A 17,877-nucleotide genomic window follows, 5' to 3' on the forward strand; every position below is an offset into this window, starting at 1 on the left:
AGTTAGTTTGACTTTATAATAAAATATTAAGTTAATAAATAACTTAAATCACTCAAATAGGTATAACTTCCACAAATCTTCATAAAATCCCATGCCATCAGAAGCTGTCGACTCTTGAACTACTAATGCCTGATGTGAACCAACACATGCCTCCAAAAATGAGATGATCCAACTCTCCAAAAAGTACCACTAACCCTCTAACCAATCCAGCTAGCTCACAAGGGTCTAATAAAAGGGCTAACACATTGTTCTAAAGAACTGATTAGAGCAAGGACCTCACATCAGCCTTTTGCTGAAGGTTATGTTGTATTTGAAAATAAATTTTCCCTCCAACTTCAATTATATTTTGTTCCACAGTTTGTAGTGAAAATTGAAGTTATATCAGTATTGGATAAGAGAGTTCAAGTTGGAATACTAAATCTCCTTTGTTTGTCTATCATACTTTCATTTAGTATTCCCTTTTGCCTCTTTAGATAAAATATTTGAATTTAATTTCTTAAAATATAAGACTAAGCAATAATTTATAATCAAAATCTTATCTTAAATATAATCAATGTAAAGGTAACTTATTTTTAGAAGCTTGTGTAAACTACCTTGTCTAGTATAATATATAATACAAATTGAACTACATCAAAATATTCAAAGTAAAAACAAGTAAGATTATTTGTTTCTTAAAATGAAGTATGTATATATGTAGTTTTTACTCTAACTTACTGTCTCAAGTTTAATGAGTAATGTTTCATAAGAATCTACCTTTTATGAGAATGTTCTCAACACTCAATTCTCATTGGATCTAGATGTTTTTCAAACAAGAAAAGCACTCACACTTTGAAAAAGATCAATCCTCCTAATATTACTCATAAAATATAGGTCACTAAATTTGACTCAAAAACTACAGAATTGAATTATAATACCAACATCACAAGAGTATTTGTTTCTTAAACAATAGATATCAATAATTATAAACATAATTATATATAATTTTTTTACATTATTCAATTTTAATCTGTAGAAGTATAATATTCAATTCAAGATGAGATATGAATAATTATGAAAAATTGATAAATTTAGGTTTTTATAACACTACAAAAAAAAGGAACAAATGTAGCACCTCATTAAATATATATTTATAGTTGAGCTCTAACAACCTATGCAGTTTAAGCATAATCAATGTGTTTGATCTAGTATTTAAGTTAATGGATAATGATTGAAGGTATACAACATCAAATAATTAAATATTTTTCTTATATATTTTTTGATGTGTAACATGTATTTCAAGGTGTAGGAAACACTTGATTAGTTTTTTTCTAAATTATGTATAAACAATAGTTTAATACATGACCTCAAGAGCTAGAGAAATTGATTTAAAATTTCAAGGATTCTAAATGAAGTGATTGGTATAGACTTAGCAATGTATATGGCCAACAATGAAATTTGATAATAAATTAGTTTCTTTCTCATACTTTGTAAACAAAAATAATAATTATATATCTTAAAAATTAATTGCTCACAAAAATGAAACTACATTATAGTAAGTGAAAATGCAAGATTTGGATTGTGTACAATCTTTTTAATAAATGAAATTAGTTATTCAGATATAATTAAATGAACATATAAAATCAAAACAAATAAAAATTAAAAGAAAATGTATTAATTCTTTAATTTCTTTTATAATTTAAATATAAAATAAGATAAGTTATATTTTATGTGATGAAGATTCAACAATCTGCTATTATTTTCAAATGTGTACTAGTGTTAAAGAACTCAAAGATGTTTCAATGAAGCAATCCAACGTGTATTCTTATGGTTGCCAAAACTGTTCTAATTTAGAACTCATTCTTGGTAGAACTTGACAAATTTTTGTGTTTATTATATACATTTAGGAATTTGTATCATTTGTTTTGTCAAAAGTAAGAATATGTACAAAGCTCCACTACATCTTCCATGGGAGAAGCAAGTAATGAAATCCTCTAATCGAGGAGGGATTCCATTTTCTTAATCTATGTAATAAATTGTTTGCATAATCTCTATAATAATAAATGGTTTGTAATGAAATTCCAAATGTTTGTCAAACCTATTTCAAAGTTTACTTTTTTATGAATAAAAGAGAAGGAGCTTTCTACAATAAAAGCCTAATTGTGTAAAACTTTGATCCATTCATGATTGTAAACATGTTCTCAATATTGCCTGTGTCTCTAAGGTTATGTGGTATTTAAAATCAATTATTTTTTGATGAATAGTACTTTTCTATTAATAAATAATATACTAAGATCACAATTCACAAAAAATGGCTGAGGGATACAAGATCACCCCACAAGAGTTCACACGGCCAAAGTCAAAATCATAAACTATTCATCAATAAAAACATTTAAAGAAACCTCAAGTGGCTAAAGCAGTACTTGTTGAGGGAGGTGGCTCATCATGATCATGAAAACCTCAATCATATTTGGGATTGACAGGTAGGCTAGGAACAGTCCATCTATCATTAGCAGTAGCAGCAACAAGATTAGTGGTCTAGTCAACATCGTTAATATCTAGCCACTCAGGTGAAATTGCCAAATCGAGGTGAGGCCATTTTCTAGAGATTTCTCACCAAGCACCAAGAGGAGGAGCTAGGGACCAGCTAGTGCCACCATAAGGCGGGCAAACCAAGTGGCACCTCTATCCACCATCCCCACCACTAGGATAGTGGTGGGTGGAAGCCTGGGAGTGGGGAGTGTGCAAATGGTGGCATGAGGAGTGACACCATTGGTGGTGGCCTCTAGGCATTGAGGTATTAATCAAGGCATCTAGAGGTACTTTGGTAATAGTACAAGGGGTATTACTCCAGTGATTGAGTAGCTCTTGTAGGTGAGCCACCTCCAAAGCCACCTTGTTTTCTTGAACTTGTATCTACATAGTAACATTATTACAAATGCATGCCTTAGTGTACTTAGCAATATTAATATCAAGAAAGCTATGAGTGAAAAGAACAACATTTCTATCTTTTCATAGAGTGAACAAAATCTCCATCCTAAAGGTATGCAAATTCTGGGTAAATTTTTGAGGGATTCTAGGGGAATCACCCAAAATAGCCATATGCCAAGAAAAGGGTTCATGTCTGAATAGCTTAAAGAAGTCATGAATCCAGTGCCAGTAATTTTGAGTATGTCTACAAAACTAGAAAATATGCAATAAAGACTTTGATTTTCTATAGAAAGGGTATCTAGGATTTGAAACCCCAATATGTTTGAGCCAAGGCCAAACGGGAAGACCTTGAAATGCCAAGCACCAAGAAAAATTGGCAATCTTGGGTTCTATAATAGCACTCCAAATATTGCCAAAGTGATTTCTCTATTGAGAAAGAGAAGATTGCAAATGCCATCTCTAATTGAGCGTATCCACCATCAAAAAATGGGGAGAAAGCCATCTGTAACCCAAACTTGGTTTATAACTGGTGAAAGGACTAGTAGTTTACCACTTCCAATCATGCCACTGAGGTTTAATAGAATGAATACCCCCTTTATGAATTAAGTGCACTGGAATTAAAGAGAGCAATAAGTCAAAAGTTTTTCGATTTGAATGGGCAAGATGATACTAGACTTGCATATCTTCCCAAGATTTGAAACTCATGGATACCCTAGAGAAAAGATCTTTAGGAGTCTTGATGCCTCATTTGAAAAAATGCAGAGCACTAGCATCTTGAGTCTTGGCAAGGGGAGTACCCTGGATGGAAAATAGAGGAGACCACCAAATGTTCTACTAATCTGAGGAGAGTCCATTACGAAACTCATCACTAGACCAGCGAAGCCAACACTTGATAGCTTCCCAAGCTTTCTATATGCTCTTGATAAAACAAGAGCCCTATATAAGCAAGAGCTCTTGCATGATGAGGAGGGTGTGAAAGCCAATCTCTTTCCATGTAGGCCTATTGATGGGATATTTGGAAGAGATGCAATGAAAAACCAAAATCTTCCAAGCTCCATCTCTAGTGATGGCACAAATAATCCATTTGGCACATAAAGCAAGGCCTTGCTTCTATATAGAAAGGAGGCCAAGGCCTCTAGATTCTTTTGGGAGACAACAAAAATCCCAAGCAACTCTATGAAAGCCATGATGATCAAAACTAGAAGCCCAGAGAAAATCACAGAGAAATCCTTTCAATTTTTGGTGGGAGGCTTTATAAGGAGCCCAACAAGAAGACTAATAGACATGAGTAGCCACAAGAAATTTCAAGCAAATCTAAAATTTTCCTGCAAGAGAAAGTTGTTTTGTAAGCCAATAATCCAGATTCTTAGTAATCTTGGCAAGCACTACATTCCATAGATCAATAGGTGAAGCTTGAAGCAACCCATTGCTATTCCAACTAGCTAAGCCAAGGTGGCACTAGCAAGAATGACTAGTGATAATAGAGTATTTTAAATGTCATTGAATAGTAGAGCTAGAGGCTTGAAAAAAAGTGTAAAGGAAAATTAAGGCATTTTTTATGTCTTCTTCATTCTCCAAAAGAGTGAGAAAGGAATCATCAACAAAATGATCATTGGCCAATTGGGAAGATGATTCTGACAAAGAAATGCCATGAACAAGTCTTGAAGACATGGAGTGGGCTAGCAAATAGCCAAATACTTCAGCAGTAAGAACATAAAGCATTGGAGCTATTGGGCAACCTTGCCTGATGAACAAAAAATCCCAAAGGCAATAATATTGGGAATTATTGATGGTAATGCAAGCATTAGTATCTCCAAAGAGAATTTCTATATACTATAGGAAATTGGGACCAAAACCAAGAGCCTAGAGCATAGCCAAGATAAAAGGCCACTCAATGCAATCATAAGCTTTAGCAAAATCAATCTTCAAAAAAAAAAACCAATTGATTGGACTTGCGAGCCCACTTCATTTCTTCCCAGACAACAATAATATTGTCAAGAATATATTTGGACTTGATAGAGCTAGTTTTCTCAAGCTACACAATTAAAGGCAGGAGGTGGTAGATTTTGAGAGAACTTTCCTTGGCAATAATCTTATAAGACACATTCAGAAGGGTAATGGGCCTCCAATTGCAAACATCCTCTTGATCTCCAACTTTAGGTATGCATTAAATTTTTCCTTTGTTGATAATTTTTCCTAAGCTTTTAGAATGATAGGTTTCAAGATAAACTTTGTGCAGATTAGGACCAATATGCACCCAGAGGTGTTTGTAAAATTCACAAGGAAAACTATCACACCCAGGGGATTTATTATTAGCCATGGAGTAAACTACCTCTTTAAGGTCTCAAAGAGAAAGAAGTTTCTCATAGAAAGCATGTTGCTCAACTCCTAGGTGGTTTGGAGTAATAGAGATACACTTTCTAAGAGCTTCCTCCTGAGCAACATAATTTCCCTGCAAAGAAAAAACATTCTCATAGTGATGAACAAATGCTTGTAGGATGTTAGGGAGATTGGAGAGAATAGAAGTGCCTTGTTTGATTTTTTCAATCCCAAGATTGGTATGACAAACTTAAACAACCTAGAAGAGCTCCTTTGAAGCTTTATTGCCAACCTCCAACTAGCAGAGATGAGCTTTGATTTGGGCTCCTTGAGTGGCATAGGTATTTTCAACCTATTTATCATGGAAAAGTTTGGCAAGCTAGATTTACAAATCCACATCAAAAGGTGAGAGCCTTAGAGGCTTTTTTGAGTGTAGAAAAGTGGAGTCATAAGACCACTTTTTGAAAATTGCCAACTACTACCCATAGATGTGTTAAATGCAAGTGGTTTTTGTAATGGCACCATTCCACCATTGGATCCACCCTGTCTAAGAATGCAAACATGGCTCCAAATTCTAGACATGTAGGATATGAGCAATAGTGTAAGCATGCATCAACACAAACATGTTGAGCAAAAATTGTGACTTCACAACTTTTGGGACAACTATTTGCCATGATATGACAAAATAAATGGGATACTAGTTAGATAATGTCACATCTGACAAGGGAATGACTGGTAAATCATGATCCTCAAAAGAGGAGAAAATAGATTGCATAGTGATCATGACATGATTGAGATGCTTCAAAATGTGATTAGAGCCAGCTCAAAAGTTGGACCAAGTGTGCCAAACCCCACTATGTTAGTAGTTAGTATTGGGATCAAAAATTCCAAATTTATTATGCATGTAATATTGGTCCTCCCTTTCCTCAGCTGTCCAGCCAAAAGGCAAAATGTCATCCTTGTCAGAGTCCACTTTACCCATATTGAAGTCACCATGCATAACCCTAGTAGTTGGAGGCAAGTTGTCAACCAACTAACCCCACAACTGAGATCTTTCCACAACATCATTGGGACCATAAAAATTAATGACTCCAAAGGAATGATTGTTAATGGAAACCAACAACCAAATACTTCTATGCATGGGATCAAAATTGTGTGAAATAATAGTAGAATGAAGATGAGGTGACAAGAGAGTACCTACACCACCTCTACCAGCTTCGTGTTGAGAGGAAAACATAATGCCATCTAGAAAAATTAGATGACATGCAAAAGAAAGCATGAAATAAAAAATCTTGACTTCTTGCATATAGAGAAAATCTAAATTTCCAAGTCTATGATGGGTGTCTCGGACATAGTACTTTTTAGAGAGGTTTGTGAGACCTTGTCATTCCCTAATAAAAAATTCATGAAAATTCTTCCATATCTTCCTCATCCTCAAGAGAGGATTAGCTATTCTATAAAAAGGTTGAAACCTGGTTAAAGTTAGAAGGAAAATCTTTTGGATTGATGGCCTGATGTTTCACCTCTGGTTTCCTAGCACATCAAGGAGGACTGCAAGAACATTGTGCATTCTAAGATGCTATGGAAGAAGTAGCAAGAAGGGTTCAAACCACAACTGAGACATTATCCCTAGCAACTGCTTTAATCCCCTATGAAACATTAGGGTTTGAAACCTAGGAAACACCAGGGTTTGGTTCCAAAGAAACCACTTGCGTCCTTAAGCTGGCTAGGGTTTATGCTCCTGTTGAAATAGAAGGAACCACAAAAACTATCACATATGACTATTTATGAGCCAAGGGAGCCTTTCCCTTGCACCCAATAGTAGTCCATTCTTCTTTTTTCCCTTTAGTTGGCTTGGTAGGAGCTTCTTTAGGTGAGGATTTAACCCTAGGTATAGCCAAAGGGCAATCCCTGATCTTCTATTTCATTGACTAGCACCTATAGTAGGTGTTGGTAGGTTCAAATAAAGAACCTTTTGAGAGAAGGTTTGAGCCCCAATTTGTATTTCCACAGAATCCTTGAGATCCTTGGAAAGATCAACCTCAATGCATACACATTTTTAGGGGCGAGCGTTGAAAAATTTCTCATGTTCCTTTGTGATAACTTTTCCAAGGGTATTGGCAATAGACTCAATAAAAGGCCAACATGGCAAGGGTAAACCTAGAAAATTGACCCACATAAGAACCCTAAGATTTTTTTTGTTAGAGACTATGAAGTCTTGCAACCTTGTTTGAAAAATAAGTACGGAAGAACACACAGACCAAGGACCACTGCTAAAAGTCACATCTACTTGTGACAGGTTGGTGAAGAAAAATAAAAAAAACCTTTGGTAAGGTTTTGCATTGCATCAAGGGAAAATCCATGAGGAGTCCAACTCTTTTTAACCCATTCTTGGAGCATAGCTTCAGGAGTCCTACCCACAAAAGACCCTATTAAGGTATGATGTTCTAACCAATCACAAGCAACATCAAATTATTATAAAGGAAGGATAATATTAGGATTACCTCATGATAAACTTTTGAGATGAATTTGTGAGGCCGTTTGTTCAAAGGAGGCACCATGGATATTCAAAGCAGCAACATGAACATCGGTAACAACAACTGGGTCACCACTGGCTGGGGCCATTATAACCTAGCCTAAAAGCTCTTATAGTAAATGTGGTGTGACAAGTGGAAACAATAGAAGAAAAGCTTAGCCAAAGAGTCATATGTAAGAAAACTACAAGTTCACATGAAACCCTGGCAGACTAAAATCATTTTTTCACCTTCAACTGTATTATATCATACAATTTATGGTAAAATTTGAAGGAATTTTTGTAGTGGATAAGATGAATCTATTTCAATAACATGTTTGGCTTTAATTTCTTCAAGTGATAATTTACAACCATAGTGTTTTTATATAACATGAAAATAAAGGAAAATTGTAATTTTTTAAAGGAAGAATTAATTAGTGTGCCTCATACAATTTAATGTTAAATGAATTAATGAAAAATAGCACTATGTTATCTTATGTGTAAATGAACTTGATGGGGTCTTCTTTGGTCATGAGAGGGATTCATTGAGTCATGATAGCTTCATCACTCCTTACTATAGTCATGGTAAAATTTGAAGGAATTTTTGTAGTGGATAAGATGAATCTATTTCAATAACATGTTTGGCTTTAATTTCTTCAAGTGATAATTTACAACCATAGTGTTTTTATATAACATGAAAATAAAGGAAAATTGTAATTTTTTAAAGGAAGAATTAATTAGTGTATGAATTCTAGTCTCTATTCTCAACATATTATTGTATGAGCCAATTGTAAGCTTCCAATGCTCCTAGCTATGATGTGACTAGTGTGGTAGCAATGGGTGTGACTGTGACTAGTAGTTATTCCTACAATAATGATATATATATATATATATATATATATATATATATATATATATATATATATATATATATATATTTGAAGCAAAATACATGAGCGTTAGTTTGGCTAAAAACTAAGTTGGAAAAAAAAGTAACATTCTACATAAACCTATAAGATGTCATTTTGCCATTTTTAAAGTAGAGATTTTCAAATAATTAGTAAGGTATTTTAAAGTTCAAAGTAATCTAAATTGTATTGTGGTGTAGAAAATAAAAAAATATTAATATATAGTAGAATTTTCTTTTTTAGGTTTTTAAAACTTAAATTTTTTATCAATGTTTTAATTTTATTATTTATGAAGATAAAAAGTGTATAATATTATAGTTGAATTTGGTGGAACTATTTTAATCTTGAATAGAGGAAACAAACATCGAGAAGTTGAAATTTACCAAATCCAACTAATGAGAATTACAATAAACATATTAGACTATAAAATACAAAAAAAAATTCATATAAGCTTAACCCTACTATGCCCTAAACTATCAAATCTCCCAACTACAATGCATCCTAGTATTATAAAATAATAAAGCAATCTACATAGATGTAAGGATGCAAACCCAGATGTATGGGAAATCTTGTTTCTCCTTTACATTCTAAATAACTTAATTCCAATATAGGTAATAGCCTTTAATGTGATTGAAAGATAATTGTTACCACTAACATAGGTTACCTCAAAGTTATCAATTGCCTTCCCAACATAAACATAATATGACATAAGAATTTTTCTTTTGATTTAAAAAAAATTAAATTACCTACTTGAAACATTGGATATAGCTAGCTCATCTCTTTCTTAAAAAAAGAACCATAAGTGCAATCCCTATATTTTGTATATTATAATTTATGTACTTGTTTGTATTACATTTATATCCTTAAACAACTCTTATAATTATTTTTCATTGAACCATCAATAAATCCAACATGTTTATACATTTTATTATCTTTTTTATTTAAAGTCCTCCAATTCGTGTCTTTCCCATAACCAAAGATTTGGAAATCTAAAACTTGACCTAAAAAATAATCTTCAAAATACATGTATGCTTCCAAAAAATTAACCATAAAAAAAGAAATCTAAAGATCATAATGAAGCTTAACTCAAAAGTCTTATAATGCAAAGAACCATCTCAAAATTAGAAGTTAACTTGATAGGATAAATATTCCTCCATCATGCAATGTCTCTAGCATCTGAAATGACCCTATTGTAGGTAATCTATTCGATGTCTTGCATGAGTCCTTGAAGGTCTAGCCATGTGTCATGAAAAGAAACCCTATAAGTCTAAAATAATAATATTAATATTCATTGGCAATATTGATAAAAACATCTAGAAGATACTCAATAATTAATTTAATTTTTTTACGATACTTTTTAAAGCTTGATAGAAGATTGATTACTTGAGTGACAAATCTAGGAAAACTATACCAACTTCATGCATGCTAAGAGGTCCATAACATTATTCAGGGTTGTATATTCTCTTACAAAGAAACTTACATTATAGCCAATAATACAATATCCATTAAAATGACTATATAATTATATGAAAGCCCCCATAAGCTGTAAATGAGTTGTCATCCATTGATAGAGAAAGGAATTATAGGCCATGATTCTATAAATTCATTTATAACCTACAACCTTATTCTAAATATTTAGAGGCCATATCATTATTTAACAACACTCAACATTATTTCAAGTGTCCAACACATTGACACTAGTTATCATAGAACATAAATTATTCAATGTCAAACAGTTTGAGAGAAAAATATATCGTGAACCTCATAAATAAAAAATTGGTCATCTTGCTCAAAATACATAGATCTAATAGAAGTTCCTTATATCAGCATTTCCAATATGATTTAAATTTAATAATATCTGCTTATCACTCTAAATTTAATATAAGAATCTAGTATTACCAATACTTTTAAATTATGAACTTACTTTGTAGTGCCTACTCCTAGTTTACATTTTTGTTATTATTGCCTAACTCTTTTAGGCCAGTTTTATGCTTGATGATTAGTAGCATTATCTTTCATATTATCAGATATTGTTTCATATTCAATTGATTTTATGATGAGACTACTTGGTACTCTATACTTCATGTATGCATGATGATTATTATAGTGATTCCAGTTATTGATGATGACTAGTTAGATGGATTATCATATGTGTTTTCTTATGGATACTTATCCCATATTGCATTTGTATAGTGTGTGTGTATATTTTCTTTATGTATGACATTTTTGATGTGGTAAAGGAAGGGAATCATAGTCACCTACTAGTCAGGATCTACATTATGCACCACTTCCTACCATTGCCTATTTAGTTTAGAATATACGTGTTTGTACATGCGTGGATTTTATGTAGATTACAGGTACTAGGTATTGACTTCCTTGAATTGCTAGGATGAGCACACTCTATCGCATTATCTCAATGGTAAGGGATGGGAGATAAATTCTTGAGTCCAAATCCTAACCTTTAAATCCATTTGTCCTAGAAAATTAGGGCAGGTATCTGAGTTGATTATCTCCTGAATGCATCGTATGACATACATTTGTGATTATAACCCTTTAGTTTGATCTTGTATGTGGTTTTCTATGAAGGATTTTCATATTTCGTCCTATAGGTCTTTGGTGATTATTCTATTAATTAAGTCTAATTAAAAGATTAAATTAATGATTTAATTTAATGGAAAATTATTATGATATTTTTAATTTTTTAATTAATTGAAAAATTAATTCAATAAATAGAATTAAATTTAAAGATAAAATTATAAGTTTAATTTTAGAGCGTAATAATATTTATTTAATTTAATAATAGTATATTTAGGAGATCATTTTTAAATAAATGCTAAATATTATTATTACTTAAGTTAATAAATATTTTATCAATTAATGCTTCAAAAATAAATTAAAGAATGGAAAATATATTAATTTATTATAGAGTTTTTAGATTGCATAAAGTATGCATGATATTAAAATTTAATAAATTAATTAAAAAGAGAAGTCAAGTGAATTTAAATAAAGATATTTTATACTGCAATAAATGTGCATGAATACATAAAAGAAAGATAATAAAGAGTTAAAGAGTTGTGAGAAAGGAGTCCTCTCAGGTGATCACACAATTAGTGCCCTGAATTTAGGAGAGAACTCCTTATCAACAACTAAGGGTTCATTTTCGAATGACCACAAATTTTGGAGAAGGAATTTTCAAAGAGAAGGATTTGAGAGAATAAATTTCTCTCACAAATCTTTTGGGTGTTTGTGATTTTAGCATCAGAACTAGGTAGATTCTTGTGGTTTGATTCACTGAGTTAATTATGTTCTTTATTATTCCTGTCTTTTTCATGATTGTGAATTGTTTGTTTGAATTTCCTTGTGATGAATCTTTCAATATTATATTTTGGATTTACTGGAATGTTTGTGGGTTTCTTTTGTATACATGGAGATTAAAATATCATTAAATCCTTCTTTCAATAGATTATAAAATTGAAATTTAAATGGGAAGGGATTTGAGGGAAACTAAAATTTTATATTGAAAATTTGATTAGTTCGTCATTTTTTCCTATTAGATTATTGATAGAACCTTTCTTTATATATATATATATATATTGGGGGGACTTGTTTTGGAAAATATTATTTTTAATATGAAAAGTATATATAACAAAATATAAAAAAATAAAATAAAAATAAAATAAAAACAAGTTTGGAGGGGGGGCTACCAATTCCCCACCTCCCCATCTCCTTACCCCCCCATGGGCTCAATAACTATCTGCATCGTAGACTATTCTACATCATAGCAACAATATTAAATATTGTTGCATGTGGTAGCAGATAGACTGCGACTACATGATAGCTACCTTTAAAGGTTGGTTAGCAGGCCTTAACCACAATTGGATTTTTTTTTAAAAGTTTTTTTTAATTTTATTTTATTTAAAAAATTTATTAGTATTTATTAATAATTTTAAATTATTATTTATTAATAAATTTTATTAATAGTTTTGAAAAAAGAGGGGTAAAAATTTATTCAGTCAAATACAAATTATAGAGAAAAGACCAAAGGTCCACAACAACACTACATACTCTTGTTTTCCAATAACAAATGCTCAGTGATCTCACAATACTCAAAAGGTAACTCATCTCTATCACTAATATCCCACCTAACCACATTCTTTGAAGCCCACTTTGCCAAACAATCTGCTACTCTATTCCATTTGCGAGGGATATGATGGAAGGAAATAGAGTCCAAGGAACTAAAAAGACTTATAATTTGTCTGGCCAAAGAGGCTAGTTGCCAGCTAACATCCTTCAAACTTTGGTTAGGTAGCATATCCACAACAATCTAAAAATCAGACTCACAGATGATCCTCTTCTACCCTAAACAACATTTGTGCTCAACAACAGTCTTAATAGAAAGGGCCTCCATTAGATTATTAGAATATTGACCCTTTTAAATAGAGAAAATAAAAACCACACCACCATCACTACTTCTACCTATAGCCCTAATGCTAGAATGACCAAGGTTCTCCTATGAAGAACTGTCCATATTAATCTTCAAGATCCCAGTTGGAGAAGGAGTCCACCTCCCATCCCAACAAACCTATTTCTTAACATGGCAAGATTTTTTTCCAAGAGTACATCCCTGCCTTTTGTTCCCCAAGTTTAGATTCCTCACAATAACTTGACTATCAGGATATATAGTTACAAACATATCACATTTTGCAAAGATAGTCTCCTAAAGCATATTAAGAATCATCTTCCACAATTGAAAGGTTCCTAATTTGGAGTCACAAAAAATTATATGGTTCCTTTCTAGCCAAATGTTTCAGAAAATGAAAATCAACCCAACATCTAGGAAACCTACAAGAAAGAAGTCTTCACTGGAGGCTTGCCCAAGCTTTCCCAAAAATCAATTAGAGAAGTAGCATGAATACAAACATGACATAAAACCTCCCACCATCTATGCCATATATCTCTTGAAAAATGGAAAGGAAAAACAAGTGTGAGGCACACTCCTCATTATGCAAACAAAGGAAGTTAAAAAAAGCTCCCTAAAAACCTCATTTGCTAAGATTCTCCCAAGTGAGGCATTTCTTCTGAGCCAACAACCATACATTTGGGCCAAGAAAAGTTTCTCCAAACCTTCTTCCACTAGTGCACTTTAGCTGGGCCATGTAAGTTCCTGTCAAGTAAAGCATAGCCTTGAGCCATAGTAAATTTACCTTTTGGGCTAGGACTCCAAGCCAAAATGTCCCTCCCATTAAGGGAGCTAAAAAACCTATTCTCCAAAGCATTAGAAAGAAGGGCACAATCCTCATCAAAGCCACCTATATGTCACTCTTGAGGATCCTTCTAGCAAGTCACCTCAACCTGACCCAAACTCTTGATAGTCTTAAAATGCTCAACCTTAAACCATCTAGCATTAATAAAAGTATGGAAAAGTGGCTAAAGCTAGGGAAAGCTAGAGAGAATGGGAGGGTGACCATCCCAAGAGTATTGCCAAAATAAAGCATCTGAGCCTCTATTACAAATCCAAAAGAAACCCTCCTTAACAAGTTGGGCTCCCTTCTTAAGAGTGTCCCAAATACAAAAGCCTTTACCTACCAAAGTAAGTCGTGGCATCAAAGCAATCAACACCAGGAAAGAACTTATGGGTAAGAATCTTGGCCAAATCTTGATCCTAATTTTTTCACCAACACTAGTACAATTTGGCAACCAAAGTTGTGAGAACAAGAGCCATTGATCTAAGACCAAGACCTCCAATATGCTTCAACCTACACATAGACTCCCACTTGACCACTCTCTACTTCAAGCATAGAAGGCTACTAGACTAAAGGAATTGCTGAGATAAAGCATCAAAGTTCCTTAGAAAATTAGGGGGGGGAGGACCCAAACACAACACCTGTAAATGGAGAGAGATTACACCATAATCTTTAGTAGAACCACTCTCCCAGTAGAAGAGAACCATCTATAAGTCTAGTGACTAACCTTACTCCAAAATTTATCCAAAATCCCCTTCTAGTAGCCCCTCAGCTAAGATCCCAAGGATAAAGGGACCCTAAGGTACATCAAAGGAAGGGAATTGATTTGAAATCTAAGAATTCTAGTAATCTTGCTTTGAATAAGTTGAGGAGTATTAAAGAAATAAATAGAAGACTTATCATCATTAATTCTTTGACTTGAGGCTTTCAAATAGGTATCCAAAGCTTTCCTAATATTCACCACCTCACTAATTCTATCCATGACCAAAAACCTAGTGTCATCCACAAACTAAATATGAGAGTAGGAAGGATGATCATTTTTCTAGCTCCAACCTTGGATAAGACCTTGCCACACCTAAGATTTTAGAAATCTACCAAGACTCTCTACCATGATAATGAATAAATAGGGAGATTGAGGATCCCCTTGCTAAAGTCCCTGAGAGGCACCAAACAATTCTGAAGGTCCTCCATTAATAAGAACTGAGAAGGAGGATGAGGTCACATAGCTAAGAACCCAATTCATCTACTCCTCATCAAACCCAAAAAGCCAAAAAAAATTTCTATAAGAACTCCCTATTCACCTAATCATAAGCTTTAGCCATATCCAGTTTAATGAACATAACTTTCTCTTTAGAAGTAGCCATAGAGTGGATAGCCTCCATTTCTATCACAACCCCATCCAAAAAATTTCTTCCTTCAACAAAGCCACCCTACTCAGTAGAGATCAAAGGACCAAGGAATGACTTGAGTCTCTCAGCAATCAATTTGTTGATGATCTTCTAAACAACATTACATAATGGTATAGGCTTGAATTCAACCAGTCAATTAGCCCCTTTCTTCTTAGGTATGAGAACCAAAAGGTAGAATTCAAAGACTTTAACATATGTTTGTTTCTATGTAATTCTTGGACCATATCTAGGATATCAAACTTTATTATCTCCCAAAATTCTTGAAAAAACTCAATCAAAAATCTATCTAGGGCAGGGGTCTTACCTTTCTTCATATTAAACACAACTTTCTCCAATTTAGGTAACAAGATAGGGCTTAAGAGGGCCTCATTCATCTTAGTAGAGACAAGGTGGGGGATACAATCCAAGATGGTTTGCTCCTTAGTCCCAAAAATAGGATCCTCCCTAGTAAAGGGATTAGAAAAGTAATTGACAACTTCCCTAGAAATTTCTTCACAAGAAAAGATTCGAGCTCCACTAATTGAGACAAGGGAGGAGATAAAATTCCCCTACCTCTAGGCCTTGATTGAGTTATGAAAGAAATTAGTGTTCCTATCCCCCTCCTGAAGCCAATCAACACAAGATTTTTGCTTCCAAAAAATCTACTCTCGAAGCTCCCATTCTTCCAGTCCCTTAAGAGTTGAGGACAGGACTTTACTTAGATTAGAGGTCAACCCTTGGTCAAAAATATAACAGATAATGCTATCCAACTTGGTCTAAGAACCAATCTTTTGACCATTTAGATTCCCAAAATACTGTTTAATCCATCTCTTAAGCCTGTACTTCAAATGTTGAAGCCTCTTATTTAAAGTAAGCATGGCCATTCCATGGGCAAGCTTCCCCTCATACCAATCCAACATAAGGTCTGATAGAGACAAGTCTCTTAACCACATCAACTAAAATTTGAAAGAAATATTTTTAGTGACTCTTAAAGAGGTGATGGAGAACTTAATAAGCCAATGGTCAGAGCCCCTCCAGTAAAGAATTTCAAAACTGGTGATCCACCTATTGTTCATTCAATAGTAGGAGACCAAAAATCTATCAAGCCTTTCTAAGATAGCCTCACCACCACATCTCTGATTATTCCATGTAAAGACACCATTGGTTGGCTTCACACTAATGAGATTCAAGGAGCCAAACATATCCTTGAGCAGATTTGAAGATGGGTCTAGCCTAGCTAACCTACCTCATTTTTCATCTAGACTAGTAATAACATTAAAATCTCTAGCCATAATCCATGGGTAATATGGGTCTAGGGACCAGATGACTCTGATGTGAGCACATAAATGTGACTTACCTATGAAATTAGTAGGGGCATAAATATTGGACAAAAGACACCTTTCTCTACTCTCAAAACTATAAGCAACCAAAGAATGGAGGACTGACAAGAAATCCACCATAAGGGGGAAATTTTCCTAGGGTTCTCGAAGCAAGCCACTCCCCCTGAACTATTCAAAGCACCCACCCCCTACCAAGAGCCCTGGGGCTAGATCCATGAAGCACAGTTAGCCAAACCATCCATAGTAAGCTAAGTTTCCTAAATAAAGACCACATTAGGAGACTGAGACTCAATTAATTTGTGAATAACCTTTTATCTAGGGATGTTGTTCAACCCCCTTACATTCCATGACAATATGATCATTTATGAGGTTGAGAGAAATGAGAATCAATGGGTTATATAGACCCAGACTCAACCAAATTTTCACCCATTATCTTCACCTTCTCTTGATTAGTCTTCCTACCACTCTTTGATAGTTTATCTAAAGGCCCCTTTTTGAAGAATTTTTGATGTATGCCTAATACAAGGGAAGCCTTATTACACTTTATAGAATCTGAGGTCCCCTTAGGCATAAGAAGATCAGGATCCATCAAGACTGAGCCCTTTGAACCCTACAACCCTTGAAGGCCTCCAATATTCTGAATAAGAGGAGGAAAATCAATATCCAATTGTCTAGCCTGTTGGTCCACTGGAGATAGAATTTGATCCTCCTTCTGCAAATCTTCAACTAGAATCTCATGCTAACCTTTGGCCCTAGAAGAGAGCTCAACTAGATTACCCTCCTCTTGAACCAAGTCCCTAAGAGCATCAAACTTGTTAAAGGTGTCATTAGTCTACTTGTCCATCCAGGTTCTCTTCTTACCCTTGCCTTTGTCACGAGACTTAACTTGAATAAACCCCTCACTATCAATAGGTCCATTAGATAAAGGGGCCTTTCCCTTGTCCTCCCCCTAGGGGGACCAAGGGCAGCCAAGGAGGGGGACTTATTGCTAGGATATTTGCAATGTAAATGACCATATTCATGGAAAATTCTACATCTAAATGGAAGGGTCTTGTAATTCGGCTATTAGATCCAGGAAGATGATCCCATGTAGATCTCCATAAAATATAGCAATAGATTATTTAAATCAACTTCTATACATATACAAGCAAAAGAAATTACCTGAAAATCTTGAGTCTAGGTAGCCAAACCCACAGGTTTTCCAAGAAGAAAAGAAATTGAATGAAGAATATCTTCCCTCTAGAATTTCAGAGGAAGCCT

Source organism: Cupressus sempervirens, chromosome 11 (genome assembly GCF_028749045.1).
Source record: "Cupressus sempervirens isolate cs-2001-9-10 chromosome 11, ASM2874904v1, whole genome shotgun sequence".
Taxonomy (NCBI): domain Eukaryota; kingdom Viridiplantae; phylum Streptophyta; class Pinopsida; order Cupressales; family Cupressaceae; genus Cupressus; species Cupressus sempervirens.